Raw genomic sequence first — 23560 nt, forward strand, 5'->3', positions numbered from 1 at the left:
AGATCCTGCTGGGTTTGCCTACAGAATTTCCCAACCAACCACCACACACTGAGCCAAAACACAGATCTCTCCCTGCCAGTAGTACACAGACACACAGACAACTTTTTCCTCACAACATTAATGCCCCAGTCAGCAAAAATGCTAATTTTCCTCCTCTGTTCTGTGCCAGTCCTGCTGGTGCCCAGTGGGTGCTGAAGGGGTCCCACTGCCTGTTCTTGAATGCTCAGGGGACAAGTGTGAGACCCTCCTGGAAGAAGATTTGCTGGAAGTTTTAAAAAGCTCTTAGGAGTCTCTCCAGTGATTTATGTGCCTCTTATCAGTTGTCTTCTTTATCTCCTTCCCTGGCATTTCGAGTTTACAACACAAACACAGCCCTGGAACACTGTGGCTGGCAATGGTCACTGTGAGTTACATTTTTACAGCCCACAGCCCTTGTAAGCCCTCTAAGTACACGAAATTAAAGTGTGTTTGTTCCTTTTGAACTGCTCTGTGCCAATCATCCCCAGTGGATCCAGGGCAGGGGGAAGAGGAAGCCCCAGACAGGCCCTGGCTCCATCAGCCCCTCCGAGCTGGGAGGTCACGAGTCCAGGCAGACAATTCAAGGTGTTTCCCATGACAGACAGTGACCTTTTCTTCTCCCCTGCTATTTACCCAACTTGACCTGAGCAAAGCAAACAGCAGATCTCACATTTCTCAGCCAGACTGCAGCTCCCAGCCGGGCAGTGGCCCTGCACATTCCACCCACGCCGACGCAGCCTGGCCAGGGACGCGGTGGCATCGCTCCGAAACCCGGGCACACGAGCCATGCAGGCTGACAGCTCAGGTAAGATCATAAATCCCTCTCTTCAACACAACCTCGATGCTACACAACTCAAAGGAACGGGGGAAGAGCTGCGAAGCAAGATTTCACAAGGCAAAAACATCCCTGCATTTATCAAGAGGAAAGTGACAGGTTATTTGGCTCGGAGTCACATTTTCAAGAGGAAATTGCCAGGGAAATCAGGCAATCATGAGGATCTTTAAGGATTGGCATGGTAAGGACCCAAGACAGCAAAGTAACATTTCCATTTGTGTTATTCTAATGGGCACAGGGACGACAAGGAGAACAACTTTCTATTTGTGAGAGGTCAGAAGTTCAGTAAGGGCTATACAAGAGTCAGCTTTGACCACAGAGCAGACTGAAGGACTGGGGATAAGATTTGGAGTGAACATATCAGGTCCTACCTCCTCCAGACACGGATGGGCAATTTATGCACCACATTCACAACATGTGATGCGAGAACACCTGCTTTTAGACAGTTTTACACACAGGCTCCCACAAAAGTAATGTCATTCCAAATAAGCCACATTTTCTCCCCACACTAGTTCAAGAGCAGCAACATAAAATCAATACGGTCTCAGAAAGTTTCTGCACCACCAAAATTAGCAGATAAATTAGCTACACTTCCTATTTCATTACAGTTTGGCGAGGAAGGTAGGAAAGAGCAGGGGCTGCCTGCACACTCGCTGTGACACAGGGCTGCTGCTCTGGTCACCACCTGAACTGTTCAGCCCTCATTTACCTCGCTGTGATACACAGAACACTGAGGGCAGCCTCTCCCAAATCCCATCACACTCCCCAAGGAGCTTCAGGGCTGGGTGGTTTGGTGGGGGACTTCAGAAGCAGAGAGCAACCAAGCTGCAGAGCCAGGAGTGGAGTACAGCCCTTCAGATCCCAGCCCACTGCACCCATCCGTGCCATCAAGGGGATGCTCAGAGCTCCTCTTGTCATTTCAAAAGCTGCTTTAATGGCCTCTGTAGTCATAACACATGGGAGCAAACAGACAATAAATATGAAGCCATGTATTTACCCTTCTCTGAAGTCATTCAGGCTTAATGTAAATGATTACCACAATATAGGGCTGAGTAATGTAAAGCAGTCATCCCACCACACCATTAAAAAACAGAACTTTAAAAAATGACCATATAATGTAGGATAACTCCCTCCTATAATGTAGGATAACTCCCCTGTTAGGGGAGAACAGGCCCACAGGACCTGCAGAAGCTGCTGTTAAAACAAGAACAATTATCTGGGGAACCTGAAGTAATTTGGAGCCACAAAAACATCTGCATTATGAGGCTGCTTAACAACATTTAAAACAGAAAATAAAAAATTTTTTTAAAGTTGAACAAAAACTTGTTGTTATACACAGCAGTTTATTTTGAACAGATAGGCAGACTTTGGGAAGCAAAAAGGATAAACCCTGAAAGCATGCATATGGATTTCTTAACAGGCAAACCTGTGGCAAAAAAAAGAGAAGTCTGTAGTATTTTTACAAAAACAGGTGAAATAAAACCATTCCAAAGTGCTGTAAATTCAGACCTGGGAAATACCAACAAAGAAATCAAAGCATAAAGAGAAATTCCTGGCACACAGTAACAGCCGAGCTAACGGTAACAGGAAAGAATCCTCGCATGGAACAGAACCACATGTCCCTCTTACAACAGCCCTGGTTTTATGGGATGCCTGACTATCAAAGTTACCAGTACACCACATCCCTGTGCCTGTCTCTAGGTCACTTATTTTAAGACAAAAATGAATCCTGCACAATACTGAACCCGTTCATTTGTGCATGTTTATAGAACAAGCCCATTGCTGCTTTGCAGGCACCTGCAAGTGTAACTAATCTCAAACTCTCAACTAATTCCAGTTTCCATTCTAAATTTTATTTTGGTGCTTCCATCTCTGGAACACATCTACAAATATCTACCAAACTGTCCCTCCCTGTATGTATTTAGCTGTGCTCTTCTCCACTGGATGTTTCATTTTTAAATGGCTGAACACTCAGCTGTCCCCTCGCAAGCCTTTCATCCTCCAGAAAGCTTCAAACTATAGTTATTTAAATCACCCAAAAGAGAAGTAGATCAGGTTATTTTTGGAAAACCCCTTTGAGCAGGAAAGGCAAAACCTCTGGTCTTCAGCCACATGAGCTGTTTTATTTAACTCCAGACACAGTTGTGCATCTGAGCTTCTCAAAAGGGAGGAGTAACTGCAGGGGGGGCTCCCACCATGAGCTGCCTGACCAGACATTCCCAGGGAAACGTGCCTATAATTAAAGCAATTTCTCTCTAAAGAAAGCAGCATCCTGAGATTTAGAGACTATCTGTAAGACTAACTAAAGCTGTGCCACTTAAGTGCTCCATAAAATTCCATAACAGTGGAAACAAAGAAATCCTGCTCTTTCAGTCAAAGGGTGGAGGATGGTACAAGGTTATCAGGATGAGCAAGAGATATTTAAGAGGACACTTTTTCTTGTCCACTGTTTTAAAACACTTTATGCATAAGCATGAAGACAGATGATACTTCTGCCTGGAGAAACTGCCTTTAATTTCAGACATTGGTCTCATTTTCTCTGAGGAGCAGCTTATTTCGGTTAATGACAGAGCAGACGTCAGAGTTTCCTTCCCTCCAACCTCCTGCCCGGCACAGCAGCGCTGTTGTAATCAGGAGATTAAGTGTGCTTATTCATGTGTGAAATGCAGGCCTGAGCCCTGTCTCACATTAGAGCCTGGCTGCAGCCTATTCCTCATCAGCCCAGAATGCTCAACAACTGAGATGGATTCAATTACACCTCACTTCCTTTATTGCACTCGCAGAAAACACTAATAAATACTTAGTATTTAAAGTAGTAAAACCTCGCTAGTGCAAGCGTGACCTTTGATCTTTAATCTCCGCCTGCACGAGCAGGTTCTGCCACGAGGCAGCAGGAAAATGATTTGGAAAGCAAACAGACACAATCCTGTGCGAGGAAGAGTAAGCTCAGAGTTGTGAGATGTATTGCTTAAAAGTAAGTTTGTCTGCAGCAGTCCCACGCAGCAGCTCCTTATCCCTCTGGGCTCTTGCTAAGAGCTCCAAACACGTGTTAAAAGGTATTTGCAAAGAGGGCCTGTGTTTCAAGGGATCATATGAGCTCTTGCATGACCTTAAGTGAGAGAAACCAAAGCTGTCAATGTCAGCCTTCCACTTCCAACATATTTTCACCCCAGAACTGCATCTCGGTGTCCCTCACACATCCCCCTGCCCGAGGTGAACTTCCCAAAGAGCCCCCACGCTGCCCACTTCCCAAACTCCACAGATGCCACATTTCTCAGTGGCCCAAGGCCATCCAATGACTTCTCACTGCACAAAAGCTTCCACAGGTTTTTTTTCCCTTAAGTCTGGTTCACTTTTCTGGAAGTCAGAGAGGTTCCTTTAAAAAAAAGACAACTGCAAAAGTCCCCTTTTTCACAGCCATGCTGCTGCTCCTGGGCAACAACCAGTTGAGTTCCTGAGTAGATTTCAAGCACTGTTTTTTTAAAAAAGGACCAGTCTCAGCTCTCACACATGGGGTGCTCCAACCCTATAATATTATGTTCAAACAGCAATCTTTCTGCTACAGGAATGACCCCATTAGTGCCCAGCTGCCCACTGCTAATGAGCCCAATTGAACAAGGGACTTCACCACTGGCTGCATCTTCCATGAGAAGAGGAAAAAAAATATTAAGAAATGCTCCAAGTGATTAATCTGCTTCTAATCTACACCAAGAGGAAATACTTTAACACTGCACAAAATAACTTCTGGCTTTGGTCACGCTTCAGACATTAATATAATTTCTACTCACAGGGCTCTCAGCAGAGGCTCTGAACTCGTGTGTGACTCAGGCAGGATCTGCTGTGGCAGCATGAGCTGGATCCCTGTATTTAGGTCTGATCTTGTAAGCTGCAGAGAACAAGGCTGCAGAGTAAGACCTTAAGCCATTAAGCACAGAATAACCAATGCAAATAACCACTAAGCTACACATGAAATGTGGTGGCCTTGTTCACACTGTGGTACCACCACAGCTCATCACTTGCCACCAGCAGAAACCAGGACACGGCAGAGGTACTGTGGGCAGCAGTTTGGGTTTGTGGCCTTGTATGCACGAAATAAAATTGAAAAAAAAAAAACAAACCTTCCCCAGCTTTCATAATGACATGTTAGTACTCCATGACACGCAAATGAAGATCACACGAGCCATGTATCGTGCTGAAAGCACCTTCCAAATGGAGGTTGTTTTCCTGAAATGAAGCAATATGAACCTCCTGACTCTACTTTCAAGGTGAAGCTTTAAGGCTAGACACCAATAACAGCTCTGAAACAACATTAAATATTTAATAAAGCAGCTTGCAGTCTATAGTGGACGAGACACCAGACTAGGCAGAGCACCATAAACTGTTCAGAGCAGTGTTTGATCCACTCTGACCAAGGAAAGTCTTTTAAGACCTTCTTTATTCCCACAATAACAAACTGGGGTTACCATATCTCCTTGTTCTTTCAAATGAAAACCTGTGATCCCTCAGCAACCAAAGACAGCAAAACAAATTACATGATTTATTAGGGATCTGATGCACTGAAGTTTTCCTTGTGAAAGCTCCGCTTTGAAGACTCTTGACTGTGAAGTTTCCATCATTTACTGCACGTGAGCATTCAGCAGCTGAACAAGCAGGAGTGAGAAGGATGTCCTGTCACGCAGTGTTTTCCTGAAACACTAACCTAATCAGGAGCTGACTTAAGAGCTACTTTCAAAATACTACACAAGAAAATTCACTAGGTGCCAGTTGCCCAAGCAACTGGGACCTAATTAAATCTACCCAGCACTTGAGGGATTAGGCTGTTTTCTCCTCCAGTCCTCCAGCCTCTCCCCTGAGATAACACACACAGCTATGCTGAGATTTATTACTTGCTGACTGCTTCTCACATATGCTGATCTGGCCTTTGAATCAGAATGAACTTTGCTGGAAGTGACATTTAAAAACTGTTTTCAAAGTTATGTACTATTTTTTATTCAAAATATGAAATAAAAAGTTACATAGAGCATTTTAGTATCTAATGGTATTGATAAGACCAAGAAAAAAAGAAACTCTTAGAAGGGTATTTCTCAAGCTCTCAGCCCAACAGCCAAGTGAGAAACTTTTCATTATTTCCCACTAGTGCTGTGTGTATTATTTCTTTGTCCATTGCTTCCCAGACAGGGATAACTCCACACATGCTGCTCGGAGTTTAAAAAAAAAAACCTCCCACAAACGAACAGCCTTTTTGGAGAAGGGACAAAAAACCCCCACCAAACCAAAACCTCCAGAAAACAACACATCAAAGCAAAGCAAAAACCCCAAACAAAGCAAAAACCACAGCAAGAGTTCTAAGAAAAAAAATCCCAATATAAATCTAGGCAAAAAAAAACCCCCTAACATAACCACTACCTTCCTCACACATTATGCTTCAAAACAAAAATAAATTGAAGTTGTCACAAGCACCGTTTAGGCTGAAAGAGGCAGGAAAAGTTTCAACCCTCTCCTAAAGATAACCATGAGGAAGTTTTTATTATTCATCATCTCTTGGACTAAAGCACTTGTTTATCTGCCCAAGAAGTTAGAACACTTTAAACTTCCATGGAAGGGCTCTGCTGTGGGAGCCACAGCAACTCCACGCTGCACATCCCAGAGTGGGTTCCACAGAGTGGATAAAGCCCTCAGAATTTTATTAACAAACACACAGTACTTATAATTCATCCCCAACAACTCTCTACGCTCACACCGAGCTGAGATGTGCACTGAGAAAAGATTTCCCTGTCAGGAACTCTGTCATGCTCCTGAAACCCTAAACCACTGTGAGCTCCCCCACGAGTGAACAGAACAAGAGTTATATTTACCTTTGGCATCTCAGATGCCACAGAAAGTCCTCAGAAGAGAAGAACCCAGCCAAAAGCATGGATTCAATCAAGCTTTGTGCCAAAATAGAACTTTATACTGCAGCGTTTGTTAAAAAAAGCCGAACCCTAAAGTTCGGCATGTACATGTTTAGCTGCATTCCCATCTATATTGCTGACTCCTTGCTTTAAAAACCCACAAGAACTGCTTTTACCAGTTCCATGGAGGTTGCACATCTTCCTAGAGCAAACTACAGCCTCTGGCTCCCAGGTTCCAGCGGACAAACCTGACATGACACACGAGGTCCCCACCTTCGCTATCACCCCATGGTGCCTGTGACCAGGCCATGATGCTAAATCCCAGTACAACTACCAATCCCAAGGTAAATCAGGCCCAGTTTGACTTAAAAGTCACACCTATACTTATTTTTCACACTACTGTAGTCACAAACGACAATAATTCAAATCACAGCTCTCATTTTTGCACAAGGACTAAAACTCAATTTTTTTAACGTTAAAAACTTCTCGGGAGCATTTGATCTCATGCTACTTGAGTTAAAACCAGAACATCATGACTGGCTGTGGCAAACAGCACCTTTGCTTAAGCAAGGGCAGCACAGGAACACCCCACCAGAGATGAAGTTGTGAGAGCCCTGCTCAGCTGCAGCTCCTCCATCCCTCCATGAAAGAACTCCTCCAGTCTGACCCAGAACACACCTTCATTCCCTCGGTGACACGTTCCAGCGTGGAGAGAGCAGACCCAAGGTGAAACACTGCCAAGATCTGAAAAACCTCACCGAAACCCCACACAAACAGATGGCATAATTTGGGTTTTAAATGCTGCTTAGCATTTCCAGCTGCAAGTGGCAAATATCGAACATGCTCTGAATATGCAAATGATGAGATCAACACAAAAGGGGACAATGCAATTTCTGGTAAAGACAGGCAGCCAGAATGTTCAAACAGACTGCACCCCATTTTCATACACCAGTCATAATTACTTTATTGCACTGGGAAAGGGCAATTGCTTTCCCAACAATCTCATAACCTTGGGTTGCTCTTAACTCTTTAATATCTGTTTTAACTACAAGCCCGGGCTGGGGCTCCAACTTTAAGCTAGTTACAGCAGTCTGATATGAAACACACAGGGAAGATGAGTCTGCCTCACATACTCTCACACATCAGCACACAAGACACCAAAGAGCATTCAATTATTAAGCAGGAACTGCCATACATATATAAAAAATCCATTCCCAGCTCTAATCTCGAAGGAATAGCTTTATTACCAGGAAATGGAAACCTGATTTTTGGCTTCTTTGTTAGATTTCAATAGGAAATGGAGCAAAATACAGTGTGTTTTGACTGCTTGGAAGAATAAATTCTGTAGGGATCTGTTACTATGTCAAACTCGGAAAAAAAAGTCCCCAACCTTAAGTGCTTGAATTGTATTGACTCATATTATGGCTCAGTCATTTCCACACTGTCTCGTGATTTCACTGCTCACTGGGGCTGCTTGTGCTCATCAGCACTGAGCAAATCCAGGAAACTTCACAACAGCAGAAACCACAAACAACTGAGTTCCCAGGTTCAATTTGTGCTTGGGTTAAAACACCTGCTCTGAGCAAGAACAGAAACACAGTGAACTTCCCACAGTCACAGGATGTAACACCTTGGTCCTGGCACAGGTAAATGTTGGGTCTGTGGACTGATCAGATTAGGATGCTGAAACCTCCTCCACGAAGAACCTAAAGCCACTTCATTTTGCAGTGTTAGAACGTTTTATTGCCTTTATTTTACTAACTAGATGAACATGCACGGAGACTAAACTGTGCCAGATCTATGGATTAAAGTATCAAATGCAATGGCAAAACTCTGCACTTTCTCCAGTTCCCAGCAATGCCCAAAATCAGGCCCTGATCTTCCCAAACAACATCAGCACACAAAACCTGACCAGAACGTTCAAACTACAAAGCAGTTTAAGCATCTAAACAGAATAAAAGGTTATCAGACTGCAGATGCTGCTGGAACACTGACTGCCTCTTAACAAAATTTCAGTTTTATTTCAAAAAACAAGTAATTTTGATCGCCACAAATAAGCAAATTCACAAAGGAAACACTGCCAAAACAAAGGCATTTTTTCTTGCTAGTCCCAAGAAAATTCAAATCAGCACTTAAGACAAAATATATTGCATGTACAAAACTGGTGTTACAGAAGCAGCAATTATCTATACCAAAATTGGTTGCTTTCAGTAAAAGGTTTACCTATCACAGCTTTTTACAGTCAGTTCATTTTAAAAAAGGGAAAAATAAGGAATGAAAAACCTGCAAGTATCAAACTTTTAGGCCCTAATACCAACACTTTCCAGGTTTATTTCACACTGTATTGTCATCTTATGAAAATGAAAGTGCTATCCATTTTCACAGACTAATTAAACCAAGTTTCCTTTCAAAATTTGCCATTCCTTCCCAAGAGAAGAGCACAGCTACATCGTTAATGCTGAATTTACAGCCTCCACTTCTTCTGTACTTTTGCTAACATTAGAAAAAGCCTCAATTCCAAATGCACCAATTACACAAAACAACATTATGAAAAAATCTACACATCACAATCAAATACTGTCTCTTCCAGTAGTAAAACATTTATCCAATTACTAAGCCCTTTTCTTGGCTAAACTTGACACAAATGTTTCCTAAGGAAGGCCAGCCTGTTTTAATCATTTACATTTTTCAACACTATTTGTTCTCACTTTGTATCCAAAGGTCAGAACTCAAAGCACTACCCCAGGCAAACTTTGGAATAACTACTATTTTTGTCCACTCTTCTGGAAAGAGCTTCACTTCTGCTAAGAAAGCTGAAGTATAAAAACCAAATTTCCCTCTGATTCATTTCAAGATGTCTGACAGTATTTCTCATTAAGTTACCTGAGAGTGTGTTTTCTATGGGTCCTCTTTATTATTTAACTGGGAGTGTTACGTCATTGCAGGCTTTTCCAGTCTTTAGTAATAGAGAAATTTGTCCTGTGTTCTGAAACACTGGAGAGCCAGCCAAACAAGGAGCAAGGCTAAGCAAGGTCCAGCTGACACGAGTCTGAACCGTGCCAGCTGCGCTTCCAGCGGCCCTGACACAGCCCTCCGTTCCCAATGCCCCTTCTTGACATGGTTTTATACCTATTAATAAAGATTTGCACGGTAGTGGCTGGTGCTTGCTCCAGGTAAAGACCTTTTCCATGCACAGCACACGCAACTCAGGGGTGCAAGAGGATCAGAAACTGCAGGAGCCTCCCCTCACACACCAGGGCAGCCTATTTCTACAGCAACGCCCTGCACACAAAGGTGAAAACCTTCCCCTCACACGGTATTAGAGACTCCCATCAGAGCACCGGGGCGCCTTCCAGGACTGCAGCGCTTTAGAAACCACTTCTCATTCTATTTACCTTTAAAACACACACTAGAACCACTCAGTGCTCTCATGTGCCATTTACTGAGTCTGGCACTTTAAATACACAAGGTTCAAGTGAAAATAAAAGTTATTCTAAAGCAGGAATAGCTATCTTGGCCAAAACATTACCGCTCACAAGAACTAATAAAACTGATCTGCAGCTTGTTGACCCAGTCCCACGAGTGAGCCACCCCCAGGAAAGCAGTCAGAGCTCCTCTGTAGCCTCCAGAAAGCTGAAGGTACAGAGGCCTGCCTCAAGCACCACAGGCTGCATGGAATTCCTGCCCCCAATGCCTGGAAAATGCTGCTGGTCCTGTCCAGCTCTGACTCTCGGCGATGGAGCCAAGTCCCCAACAAGTCACACCCCTGAGAGCCAACTCTCAGCTCAGCTCCTGAACTGCTTTTGTTTCCTGCCTGGTGCATCCCTGTACAGCAGAATCAGAACTTGTTTGACTGACTGTGCCTGGCTGGGAGCAGCAGCAGCTCAAAGCCCAGTTCCAGGCAGGGTTTGCACACGCTGGGGTAGCAGTGGCCACCGAGCAGAGGGACACAGCCAACAGCTGGCGACTCCAACAGCCCCAGCCAGCACCTTCTAACCCACCTGGTCAGAGCCCAGCCTAGTGCTCCAAAGACACGGCCTTCATTTGAAAATCACTTGGCCAAAACAGCATTTCATGACAACCTCAACGCCCTGTACCTATTTCTGCACCCTGCCTTCGCAGCTGCTTTTTTTACTGGATCTCAGGTGAAATATCCTGTCAGCCACAGATATCAACAAGTTACAAAAATGCTGCTCTGCACTGTTTTACAAACTAAACAGTGTGTTCCTTCTAATCCAACATAACACCGTATCAGCATGACCTCTCAGTACCTCCTGAAGAAGTCCCAGAACAAGGAACAGTTAACATATGCACACTGACCTAACAGAGCTGGCTCTATAAAGCTATACAGCCGTTAAAGAATTAAAAAATTAGAAACCAACAGGTTACTTCTGGCTGTTCTGAAGCAAAACAATAGGTAGCATAAACCCCCCTCAACCCAAAGACAAGGAGGTTTAGGATTAGTTCAGTGATAAACAGCTTATTTCCTTCCCCACACACAAAAATCAAACGCAGGCTCTCGGGCAGGCAGCTGTTAACCACTCACATCAGGAGACAAAAGCCCCATCTTTGTCACCTTTACACAAACAAAAATAAGCAAAAAGAGGGTCTGAGAGGCACATCAAGGGATTCTCTACAACCTGTAGTAAAACTGCAAAGACAGGCGATGCGTTCTGACAGAACAGCTGTACACATCATTATGTTAATTAAAATTAAGTCTCATCTACTTAGCATACAAGCAATTCACTCAACCTTAGTGACAAAAGGAAGGAACCATTTCCTCAAAGGGACATAATCACACACAACTGGAACAAGTTGTCTGCTTTACACTGAAGGCCACAGCAGAAAGGAGATAGAAAAGTATTCAAGAAACAGTCCTGACTATTTTAAGCAAAACAAAGCACTATCAACTCTAAAACACACACAAAGGAAGTGGTCGGATAGATTACGTCAGTCGTTGCCTCAATTCATAAATTCTAACCACAAAACAAGACAAATTCTGAACTGCCTCTCTCTGGAATCCTGTTTAAAGCCAATACACGCAGTTTAGGTCTTAAAATACGCTCTCGAACAACACTCGCTGATGCATCACTTTCAAACAGCAACCGGGGGGTGAAAAAAATTTGTGTAATCCAAGTCAATTCTATCCTGCTGCCAGATCAAATAACATTTCGAGAAGTGCCTGCCAAGCAGCCAGCCTGCCAGAGCACAATGAGCACTCAAGTGCTCGGGACTCAAAACCACCTTTCACTCGTCCCAGAGATCTTTATAAAATAGTTTAAACACTACTAAATTACAGGGTTGGAAAAACAAATAAAAGCCTTTAAATGCTGCTCCTACACCATTCTCAACTTGCTGTCAGGCATCTCAGACGTCTGTCTTGTGATAGTCACTGGGCACAAGGATTCAAAAACGCGACTGCCTGTAAGAACAAAAACTGAGAAAAATGTGGAGTCGGTTGCACGTCTGGAACTAATTGCCTGCAGATTAACGGCTTTACATTGCAACAGTGCTGTCTGTAGGGTCTGAAATCCAGCTGACTTTAAACTGAGTTCCCAGAAGAAACGTATCTGTGGAGCATCTGAAACTACACTTCGCTAGGTTTCTCTTCTCCACTTCCGTCTACTTCATGCCCAACATTAATGTTAAGTTTAAAACAGCAAAGAAAGAAATTAAGTGGCCTTGTCAAGCGCCATTTCCACTCCCCGACAATTAAAGCAGTCCCATATGGCTGTAAGGAGCCATCCAGCCACACAATGCCCCGTGCACGGCAAAGCCACATGGACTCAGACGAGCTTAAAACCAATTGCAAAACAAAGCAGAGCTGGTTTCTTCTTCAGGAAACAAAGTGGCCGAGCGGGTCTCCTGTCACTATCTTAAAACACCATTAAACATCGTTAAAAAAGTTACACCACACACTGTCCCAATTAGTACTTCAAAGGCATTCCATTGTACCAAGCGTAATGAAAAAGTACTTTCTTCCAGGATAAGGAAAATGCAATCCTTATCTCCTTATCTCATTTGCTTTTAAAAGAGAGAATTAAACACAGCAGTCCGGTTACCCGAACTGTTTATATTTAGAACAGGGAGGTAAAGCATTTGTTATGGAAAAAAAACCCCGTGCAGCCTTTAGAGCGTTCTGAACTTCCCAGGCCAGTAACAACCTACCCACGCCTCACCTACCAAGTCGATCCAACTTTTTCTGTAAGAAAAAAAAAAAAAAAACCAAAAAAAAACCAACAAAAAAACCCTGGAGTAACCCAGAGCGGAAAAGAGAATTAAGTCAAGCCTTTCCTCCATCCAGGCAGTTATCGTTGGCCAGGTAACAATTAGTCAACTTGAAGAGCAGCCTTAATTCTCCTCGTGGGAATACAACTTGTAAGGCACCGAGTCACCCAATCCATCGGCTGCGGGCCCCGCTCCGGACCCCCGGCGGGCACGGGGGGCACTCACCGCGGCTCCGGCTGCGGGCGAGCCCCGCGCCCCGCGCCCCTGCCCCGCTCCGGCCCCGCACAGCCGCGGCCCGGCGCTGCCGGCGGCGGAGCCCGGCGGGAGGAGCAGCGGCAGGAGGAGGAGGGCTCCGGGAAGGGCAGGCACGGAGGAAGCGGGGCCGGGAGGCGCAGCCGGTGAACAAAAGGAGGCCCCTCCGCCGCCGCCGAGCAGCTGCGCCCGGAGCGGAGCGTCCCGGGCCCGCCGCCCCCCGCCCCGCCCGGCCCCACGCACCGGCACCGGCCCGCTCCTGCGGCGGGGGCGGCTCGGCACCGGCGGCGGCTCGGCACCGGCACCCGCCGCGGCCCCGCTCCGCCTCCTCCCTCGGCCCCGCCGGAACCGGGAGCCCCGTGATTGATGGCAGCGCTTGAAGAGCGTGGTCAGCGAGAAAATGCATCTGCGAGCGGCGGAGCGCGGAGGCGAAGCATCCCCCGGGCGCCCGGCGCTCCCAGCCCGCGGTGCAGCACGAATATCAATGCACGGCCCCTCGCCGCCGAGCATAACACAGGGGGTGGGGAAATGCAGATAAATCGGGGGCTGGAGGAGCCCTCCACGCGCGGCATTCAGCCCCGGCATGGGCGAGGAAGGGATGCCTGGCCAGGGCCACGTTCAGAGACCCTTTGCGCAGGGATTTGGCTGCAGCGCATTCAATTAGTGAGCCATTTTGTTCAAAATCTTTCCTACGACGCCTTCCTTCCCCCCATTAGAGGCAGAAATTCATCTGCTCAGCCAAACATGTTCCTTTTAATTGTATGTAATTGGCTTTTTTTTAAAAGAATGAATATTTATCTTACTGTGCATCTCCACGCAAACCTGTAACTCATCTCCCAATGGCTTGTCTTGTTCCTCAACACCACAACCATGACCTTTTAGTTGTTAGTGCCGACTTAATTTTAGAGCAAAGCTCTGCTATTTCCCTTGCAGAATAACATGCAAAACAAGTCATCTATGTAATCCATTACCTCGGGGCAACGCACACTTTATCCCTGCCAAGCAAATCCATTTCCTAGCCGTACAGTAATATTTTACCTATAAAATAAATATGGGAGTACACCACCTCAGAGCTGGTTTTACAAAGCCAAGTTAAAAAAAAAAAAAAAAATTCGAAAAAATGATAATCATTAAGGTTCACAGACCCGGTTAATTAGAGCAACACCCTCAAGTACTGCCTGCCAACTTCATCCTTCCAGAGGCTGCTAATTATTTGTAGTTGTGTGTGTATCTTCCCCCTATTTATCCAAACACATTTATACCACTTTCATACTAGAGCCCAGGAGTCCTTCAGGAGACAAAGATCCAAGTTTGAAATTTATTCTGTACTTTCTAGAAATAGCTTCCTAAAACCACCCACCCAGGCGAAGCAGCTGATTAATTCCAACACGCCCTTGCCGCGTCGCGGGACTGCTGTGATCAATACAAACTGAGGGTGGTGTAGGCACGAGCTGCACTCCTGCAATATTCATCGTACAACACTCCTGAACTGGAGCCTGTCTTCACCAGACCTGGTGCAAAACAAGCTTTGTAACCAAGTAGCCGTGTGATAGCTCCAAACCTGCCAGAGCTGAAACTCAATCCTCAAGTCAGCACAAAGCAACCACATCGTGTTTATCCTCACTCCTCAATTTTCTAATCAAATGTGGCCCAACACCTGGCAGATCATAGAAGGGAACTGACTGCTCCAGAGTGTATTTAAATCAGCGTTTACTCCTAATGATTTCCAAAAGAGCTTTCCAGCAGGAAGTTAATTCAGGCCAGGTTTCATCATTTGAAAAATACCCTGTTTGATGGTTCTCATTCAAAAACACCTTATCCCTTTAGGGCAGGTGACCCAGCCAGCTTGGATCACAAATCCCTAAAGTCAGTATATATTGGAAAAAATGCACTCAGATAATAATAACAACTTTAAAAGGCATGGATTTTTTTGTATCCCATTAGGATGAAAGTTGTTCAAACAGTGCAGAGCACAGCATCTGGCAGCCTGAGCACAGCAACAGAACTGGAGACTATTCTTGAATCTCAGACACCGTCTTGCAAATCCAACACAAACCAACTTCCGAATTCAGCAGTGTGGGAGATGGCAGAGAAATCATCTCAAGTCCCATCTGTTTGTATACAGCATACTGGAGATCCTTGAATGAGCAGAACAGCCACAGCACTCAATCACTGACATCAGAGACAACTCAACTTTCACTAATTGGCTTTCCTAGGAGATATGGAGATCTGCCCCCATTTCAGAGACTAAAATGAAAAACATGCACAGAGTACAGCCTCAAGCTCCATTTTGCAATAGGGACTTTTTATCTTGTCTTTTGAAAATGGACTAAAAAAGATATTTTCCTGGTCATGAAATACACCTTTACTAGTCACAGCATTATAAACTTACAACAGCATTTCTTTTAGTATCCCTTCTGAAAGCTGGATATCTGAAAAAGGGAGGGAAATGCGAGTTACACATTCACAAAGCCCATCAAGACTAGGCAAAATCTTTTTTCACATGGGTCAGGAAAATACACTGGAAAGAGGAGACCTTGAGTGGAGATTCCCTGAATGGACAGGGTTGGAACCACTGCCCAGAGACCTCTCACTCTCAGAGAGCTCTTTGTGGTGTTTGGTCCAGCGTGCATCAGTCCTCTGGTGTTGCACAATGAAATAAAGCTCGACTCCACCGCCTGCAAAATCCATCCCAGCTTTCTTGGCAGGCTCCATTTATCAAAACAAGCCTGTCATGTCGAGTACCATTAACAGATAATGAACTGAGACAAGGGATGCAGTTACAAGCAAAGCACTCCGAATGCTACAGGCCTGAGCACACAGCCAAGGGAGCTGATATTTACTATAAACATCATAATTAAATAGAACACCTAGCTGAAGAAACATTAAGGTCGTGACAATAAACAACAGAAGCTGGAAATCTGAAGAAATACGGCTTTGACTTGCTGTCAGTAATTCCTGACACTGCTCAAAGGCATGTGCGCATCCACCCCTGCACACCTTCTCTTCTCGCAGCTAAAATCTGGGAAGCACCTGTTAACTTGCAGTTTTCGGCTTTCAGCGCTTCCCCTGAATCCTGTAACACTTTGTATCCTGTACCCACGCACTTCAGCTCATGAAAGATTGAGCACTGAGAAGTGACAGACAGCGTATCTTCAAAGGGCTGGAAAATGTGCTGCTTTCGAGACACACGACTCATAACAAACGCGAATAATTCATAACTTCGCACGAGTCCAACCCTATTGGAAGAATATTAAACACAGACACACAAATCTGAGAAATATTAAATAAAGATGTAATCCCTCCAAGACACAAGACCTATCAATCAGCAGCATTCCCCACTTCTGACAGAATTAGCCATCAAGCACACATAAACATTTCACCTGCTGGAAAAACCGCTCCAAAGGAGCAATTCCGGCTCTCCCAGGTATCCACACACTTGGAACACAAACTAACCGTAAACAGGCTTAATGAGATTATACAGATTAAATGGGTACATTAAGTTGTTTTTTCAAGAGACACTCACGACCAAGAGGTGCCACAAGCACTTGGAAGCAGCTCTCTCCGAGTTCACCCATCCAGTCAGCTTTTAAAGCAGGTTGGAGAACACTGGGGCTCGCACGGATTGAACACAAAGAAGCCTTAAACTCCTTTTAAGAACACGTGGAGATGTGAACATGACAAGTGTTTCCTAAAAGCCAATCCAACACAACTTCCCAGCTTAGGCAAGCAGTGAGTCTAACACACCAACCCCCTGCTAAGCTGAACCTATTTTTAAAAGGGGACTTAACACTGTCTTCAGAGCTCCATGGAAATCAAGCTCTCCCCTCGGATCTGGCCTTGCACAAGGGGAAAGAGGAAGGGAGTAGGTTCATGGAAAACAAACTAACAGCTTAATATTGTCCCAACACTGTTTTCCTTGTGTGTCAGCAACTGCAGCGCTCGTCACAAGTTTCCCTGTCTCTGTCAGTGTGTGCAATCCCAGCCAAAACCCCGGCGGTACCTCCAGTAAAACAAAAACCTGACCAGAGGCAGCTTAAACTGAAAGTGAGCTGGAGAACTCCGGGGGCCAGCAGCCACCTGGAGATCTCTCAGCAGAGGAGAGGAAGCACTGGCCGGGCTGTCAGCAGGAAAGGTCACCTCCCACTGCTCCCAGCAGCAGCGCCGAGTGTCTGTAACCCAGTTCTGACTGTTTGCACTCGGACATCAAAGCACCCCAGCTCTATCTGAACACAAAACCTTTGGTCAGGCGAGAGGTGAGGCTCTGTTCCTGTGCACATCGTGCGCTGTTTTCTTGGCACAAACACGGCGAGAGGAACTGATACCCAGCTCTTGACAAGACAGTTACTGCTGTCTACACACAAATGTCTTCAAATCCGCTCGCAGCAGGAAAAGTCGTGTCTGCACTTGCAGATCTGTGAGCACCCACAGGAAACCTGCTCTGAGCTTCAGCAGCCACAGCTCCAGCTCAGCTCCACAGTTACACCAGGGTGCTCCTCCACACTGCTGAAACGCAGTCTGTGAGAGGAAACTCAGGGCAACTGCCCTGTTGTTGCTGCCCCAACACAACCAAAAAGCCATTTGGTGCTGCGATCCCAGCCTAAGGAGGCTGTAAACCCTGAACAGAGTTTAACAGCCACGGCCACTTCTGCTGCACCACATTTACACACACAGCAGTTCTTACAAACCAGCGTGCCAAGAGTTATTTTAATTTACAGTGTAACTGCTGAAATTGGCATGAGCCATTTCCTTGCCTCTCTCAAACCCCCAAAAGGAACCTGTACCCTTTACAGACCATGGACCTTAAGAGGTTTGGCTTTTTTTGCTGGGGTAGATTTTGTTTTGTTTCGTCGGGGTAAGGTTGCCCTGTTAAACCGAATTACAACAACTGTGACTCCTTCCCTGTACTTACGTGGGGCTCAGGATATTCCAGGTGACCTCTGGCCAAGCTCTAAGTCCTCTCAGGTCACTATTAAACTCTAGCACCACATCAGCACTCTGGGGACAGAGGAGCCTGGCAAGCACAGAACAGTCTGAGGAACTTCAGCCTCTTCTTCACGAGCCCTGGGCGCAAGAATTGCAGGCGATGCTCTTCGGTAACCGCCACCAGCAACCGCCACCAACTGCCCGGGCAGCCCTGCAGGGCCACTGGGGCCGGACCCCAGCCCACCACACGGGCACGCACCTCCAGCCACACAGAAACGCCAACCTAAGCCTCCCAAAGAAAGAAAAACCAGATCATTCCCAGGACCTGAGGCCTTTCCTGCTCGTTAATACAATTGCTTGTTAGGAGGTAAAAGCTGCCTTGGATTCCCCCTCAGCCTGGAAGCTGTGACAGCCCAAAACTGCCACAGGCAGAGCATCCCTCAGAAGAACGGGGACAGGGACCCCAAGGATACAAAGGCGCTGCTTAACTCCATTCTGCTTGGGAGAAATCCCCTGGGTCGTTTCTGCACAGCATCCTGGATGCACGCTGCACTTCTGTCACAGTAGGAATGAAAAAGCAACAGTGGCTGCTCCCCCAGGGAGCTGTGAAGACAATTCACATGCCAACACGTGAGAAAAGCAGGCTTTACAGGAAGGCCCGGCTTAGGAAGCGACAAACAAACCAAAAATACCAGAAAAACTCCAACCAACCAACCACAACCCAAAAAGAAAGAGCCCAGCCCTGTCAGAGCTCACTCTCAAATGCCCATAGGGTGAAATGAGTGCTCCCAGCAGTGCCAGCCCGGCCCTGCCCCCTGTTCTCCCCTCCTGAACACCCAACTCTGCCAGGACAGAAACCCCTGAGCCCAGAGCCAGGGACTGTGCTCCACAAAAGGCCAAGGAGAAGCAAACCTGGGGCAGAGAAGGGGACACAGCAGGGTTAAAACCCAATTCGAGGGCAATGATCTAAGATAGCTGCACCTCAAAGAGGGCAAAATTCAGCCAGAAATACAGGATGCTTTTTTGGGGAAGAGAGAAGGGGGGAAAAGAAATCACTTTTTTCCTGGTATTTCTCCTCTGGTTTGTTTCCTCTTCTCTGTAGGGACCAACACTTAAATTCAAAAGTGTTTTTGTACAAAATCCCTGCCCTGGGAAACTCCAAATGACAGAATGGTAAACTGTAAGCCACAAATATTGAAACAAAATCCAGTGTGTCTGCCAGATTTTGTGGTACTTACGGCAAGACACCAACCTGTTCAGCAGCTTCTTGAATTGAACACAAAGGAATGCACACAACTCATTTTAGAAGGCATTATTTTACACAGAACAAAAAAAATCCAAACATTTGTCAAGAAAAGTCATTTAAAAGGAAAAATTTACATACTTGAGAATGTAACAAATGGATTAAAACAAACAAGAAGCTCTTTGTTCTCAGATGAATATTAAAAAAGCAAACAAAATAAAATCCTCACTAGTTAAGTGTGTGTGGGAGGGGTAATGCCAAAGGAGGGAAGGAAGAACCAAGCAAATGCATCTTTTTCAGCTCTATCAAAGCAGCTGTAAAACAATGGGAGTTTGGCTGCTCTTGCCTCCAGTTTAAACTAAAAGTAACTCTGGGAATGGAAAACTTGATACGTCCATCAAGAGCCTGTGGAATGTTTAAACTATTATAACATAAAGCATGCTCCTACTCACGCTGAAGGAAATGACTCCCAAGTGCTTCCTCTGCAATCCTCCTCCCAGAGCCAGACAGATCCTTTACCAAGGGATTTTCTCAACACAGAAATTGAACTAACAGAGATGTAAAATTTGCAATGGATTTGCAGCCTTTTATTGAGATCACAGAGGAGATGGGAGCTGCGGCTGCAGCTCAGTTTTTGGGGCAGTAATAACTCACACATTCAAAGGCCTCTGAAAATTCAATAGATTTTTTTTTTCAAGTGACAACAACCACAGGACGTGACCATACCTATAATAACCTCTCCCTCCAGACAGGGAGATAAGCTCTAAAAACAGGAAGTTTCTACTATAATCTTGAAAAAATATCAACAGTCTGAAACCACACAACTCCAGTTCAGTTACACGAGGAAGAAACTCTTCACTTCTCAAAATTACAGGACAAGATACTCAGTGGATGGAACTAATTCAGGTGTTACTCCACCACACCTCCCCAGAATCCCCTAAAACACTGAATAATGCGAAGATTCTCAGTTTATCTCTCTTCCCTCCACAGCTTCTAAGAATAAGCAAACAAGACAGCTTCACTCCCACAGGAAGCATTATTATTTTAGCAGTTTGCTGGACTCATTTTGATTTGTTTTTTCTCCAGCAGACGGGGACTTACTGGTGCAGAGCTGTGTTTCACACAGCACTCAGTCTGCAGCCACCTACACAGGAACTTTTAGTCAACTGAGAGGAAGCAGCAGATTTTTGATAGCTGCTATCAACCAATTAACAGCCAAAAAAGCTTCTCAAAATTAGTTTCACAATGTTGCTCACACTGGAGATGAGGAGGTGGCAATAGTTAAGCAGGGCTTACACCATCTTAGCAAACACTCTCTCAAAAGCAATGGATCCTGCTGTATATTTTTACATAAATCAGCTTCATGCTGCTTGTCAACACAATGCACGTTCTCCTGTCAGTATTCAACATAAAACAAAATCACACTAAAGGCTTAAAACTCCCATTCTCATGGCTGTGTTCTGACTCTGAACTTCCTTCAAATTCTCAAGTAAAACACACAACAGTCTTAACTCCATTCATGTTGGTTTCATGTGTACTGCAGCTACTACAGGAACTTTCAAACTCAGTATTTTTAGGAAGGCTAAACCTGCAACACATCAGTTTGTCCCTTACACTGTTCCTTCAGTGGCCTATTAAAGAATTCAACAAAAAAGGCATCTCAGGTCTTCTGTTTAGCTGACTTTTCTTGTGATATGGAGAGAAAACAGCAAAAACTTCAAATACATAACCCCCACCAGAATTAGGCAACCAAATAATTCCAAGGCATGCTAGCAGCAAGGATGTGTGAGAGGGATTTATGGCATTTCTTGGAAGTCCTTGCAGAAAACTGTAAAATACCAGAGTCCCATTCCCTGCCACCCTAAGCTATGTCCCAGGCATTACATCTGGGATGAAATAATCACCTGCAGATTGCAAATCAAGCCCTGAAACACATGGACAGAGAGAGTCAATGCCATAAAACAAACATTCATTTAAGGAAGTCGTCACATGCCTTACACGAAATTCACAGGAAAACAAACACTCGTGGACAGAAGGAGCGCGGGAGGTGCAGAGGATGTGAGGCACATTTCCGATGTGGCAACAAACAGCTTTACAGCCAACACAGAACCAGCAAAACCCCCTTGAACAAAAAGGGCTCCAAACCGTGCCCAGTCTGCAGTGAGGGGACAGGGCCCAGCTGCAGCATTGCCATCTAGTGTCAGCCTCCAAAAAGAGTGGAAAACCCACCCAAAAGCTGCAGATCCAAGGGGAGAGCCTTGAGTTCGCAACCGAAAATTGTTTGTTTTCAGTTCTGCCCTCGAGTGCTGCCCACAGCCCCACCGAGAGCACTGAGGGAAAGCCATAAAGCACAAAGCTCAGCAGCATCCCGGGAAGCTCTTTAATGTGCCTGGCTCCCCCTGCAGCTGCCAATTCTCTCATTCACCAAGCCATGAACCAAGGAACAACAAAACCAGCGTGCAAATGGCACAGGAGCCCAGAGGGGCACAGAGCCCAGAAGGGCACAGGAACCCGGAGGGGCACAGGAGCACCCAGAGGGGCACAGGAGCACCCAGAGGGGCACAGGAGCCCAGAGGGGCACAGAGCCCAGAGGGGCACAGGAGCACCCAGAGGGACACAGGAGCACCCAGAGGGGCACAGAGCCCAGAAGGGCACAGGAGCACCCAGAGGGGCACAGGAGCACCCAGAGGGACACAGGAGCACCCAGAGGGGCACAGAGCCCAGAAGGGCACAGGAGCACCCAGAGGGGCACAGGAGCACCCAGAGGGACACAGGAGCACCCAGAAGGGCACAGGAGCACCCAGAGGGGCACAGGAGCACCCAGAGGAGCACAGGAGCACCCAGAGGGACACAGAGCCCAGAAGGGCACAGGAGCACCCAGAGGGACACAGAGCCCAGAAGGGCACAGGAGCACCCAGAGGGGCACAGGAGCACCCAGAGGGGCACAGAGCCCAGAGGAGCACAGGAGCACCCAGAGGGGCACAGGAGCACCCAGAGGGGCACAGAGCCCAGAAGGGCACAGGAGCACCCAGAGGGGCACAGGAGCACCCAGAGGGGCACAGGAGCACCCAGAGGGGCACAGGAGCCCAGAGGGGCACAGGAGCACCCAGAGGGGCACAGGAGCACCCAGAGGGACACAGGAGCACCCAGAGGGGCACAGAGCCCAGAAGGGCACAGGAGCACCCAGAGGAGCACAGGAGCACCCAGAGGGGCACAGGAACCCGGAGGGGCACAGGAGCACCCAGAGGGGCACAGGAGCACCCAGAGGGACACAGGAGCACCCAGAGGAGCACAGGAGCACCCAGAGGGACACAGAGCCCAGAAGGGCACAGGAGCACCCAGAGGGACACAGAGCCCAGAAGGGCACAGGAGCACCCAGAGGGGCACAGGAGCACCCAGAGGGGCACAGGAACCCGGAGGGGCACAGGAGCACCCAGAGGAGCACAGGAGCACCCAGAGGGACACAGGAGCACCCAGAGGGGCACAGGAGCACCCAGAGGGGCACAGAGCCCAGAAGGGCACAGGAGCACCCAGAGGGACACAGGAGCCCAGAGGGGCACAGGAGCACCCAGAGGGGCACAGAGCCCAGAAGGGCACAGGAGCACCCAGAGGAGCACAGGAGCACCCAGAGGGACACAGGAGCACCCAGAGGGGCACAGGAGCACCCAGAGGGGCACAGAGCCCAGAAGGGCACAGGAGCACCCAGAGGGGCACAGGAGCACCCAGAGGGGCACAGAGCCCAGAAGGGCACAGGAGCACCCAGAGGGGCACAGGAGCACCCAGAGGGGCACAGGAACCCGGAGGGGCACAGAGCCCAGAAGGGCACAGGAGCACCCAGAGGGACACAGGAGCACCCAGAGGGGCACAGGAACCCGGAGGGGCACAGGAACCCGGAGGGGCACAGGAGCACCCAGAGGGGCACAGGAGCACCCAGAGGGGCACAGGAGCCCAGAGGGGCACAGGAGCACCCAGAGGGGCACAGGAGCACCCAGAGGGGCACAGGCAGATCCTGACAGGCAATTCCCAGAGCAAACCACGAGCACCTTCCCGGTTCTGAGTGCTGCTCCCTCCCTTTCTGAGCACTCTGTCTGGGTTTTGAGAGTTGAATGACAGGAACTGCTCAATTTTCATGCTAATGTTTTATCAGGAAGAGGTATCCATGTCACA

The 23560-nt window shown here is 46.8% G+C and overlaps 1 protein-coding gene across 7 annotated transcripts in view; it reads right to left on the reverse strand.

The window, feature by feature from the left end:
• RERE (arginine-glutamic acid dipeptide repeats) overlaps positions 1 to 23560 on the reverse strand; it is a 178117-nt gene that overhangs the window by 124732 nt on the left and 29825 nt on the right. The window contains exon 1 of one of the 7 annotated variants that reach the window (XM_069034753.1): positions 13468 to 13671. The exons of 4 other annotated variants lie outside the window; for them this stretch is intronic. The gene's annotated coding sequence lies outside the window, so the exon portion shown is untranslated. Of the gene's footprint in view, positions 1 to 12084; positions 12101 to 13197; positions 13279 to 13467; positions 13672 to 23560 lie in introns of those variants that run through there. 2 more of the 7 variants (XM_069034752.1, XM_069034754.1) reach the window with 2 other exon arrangements.

This window comes from Aphelocoma coerulescens, chromosome 21, assembly GCF_041296385.1.
Source record: "Aphelocoma coerulescens isolate FSJ_1873_10779 chromosome 21, UR_Acoe_1.0, whole genome shotgun sequence".
Classification (NCBI taxonomy): Eukaryota; Metazoa; Chordata; class Aves; order Passeriformes; family Corvidae; genus Aphelocoma; species Aphelocoma coerulescens.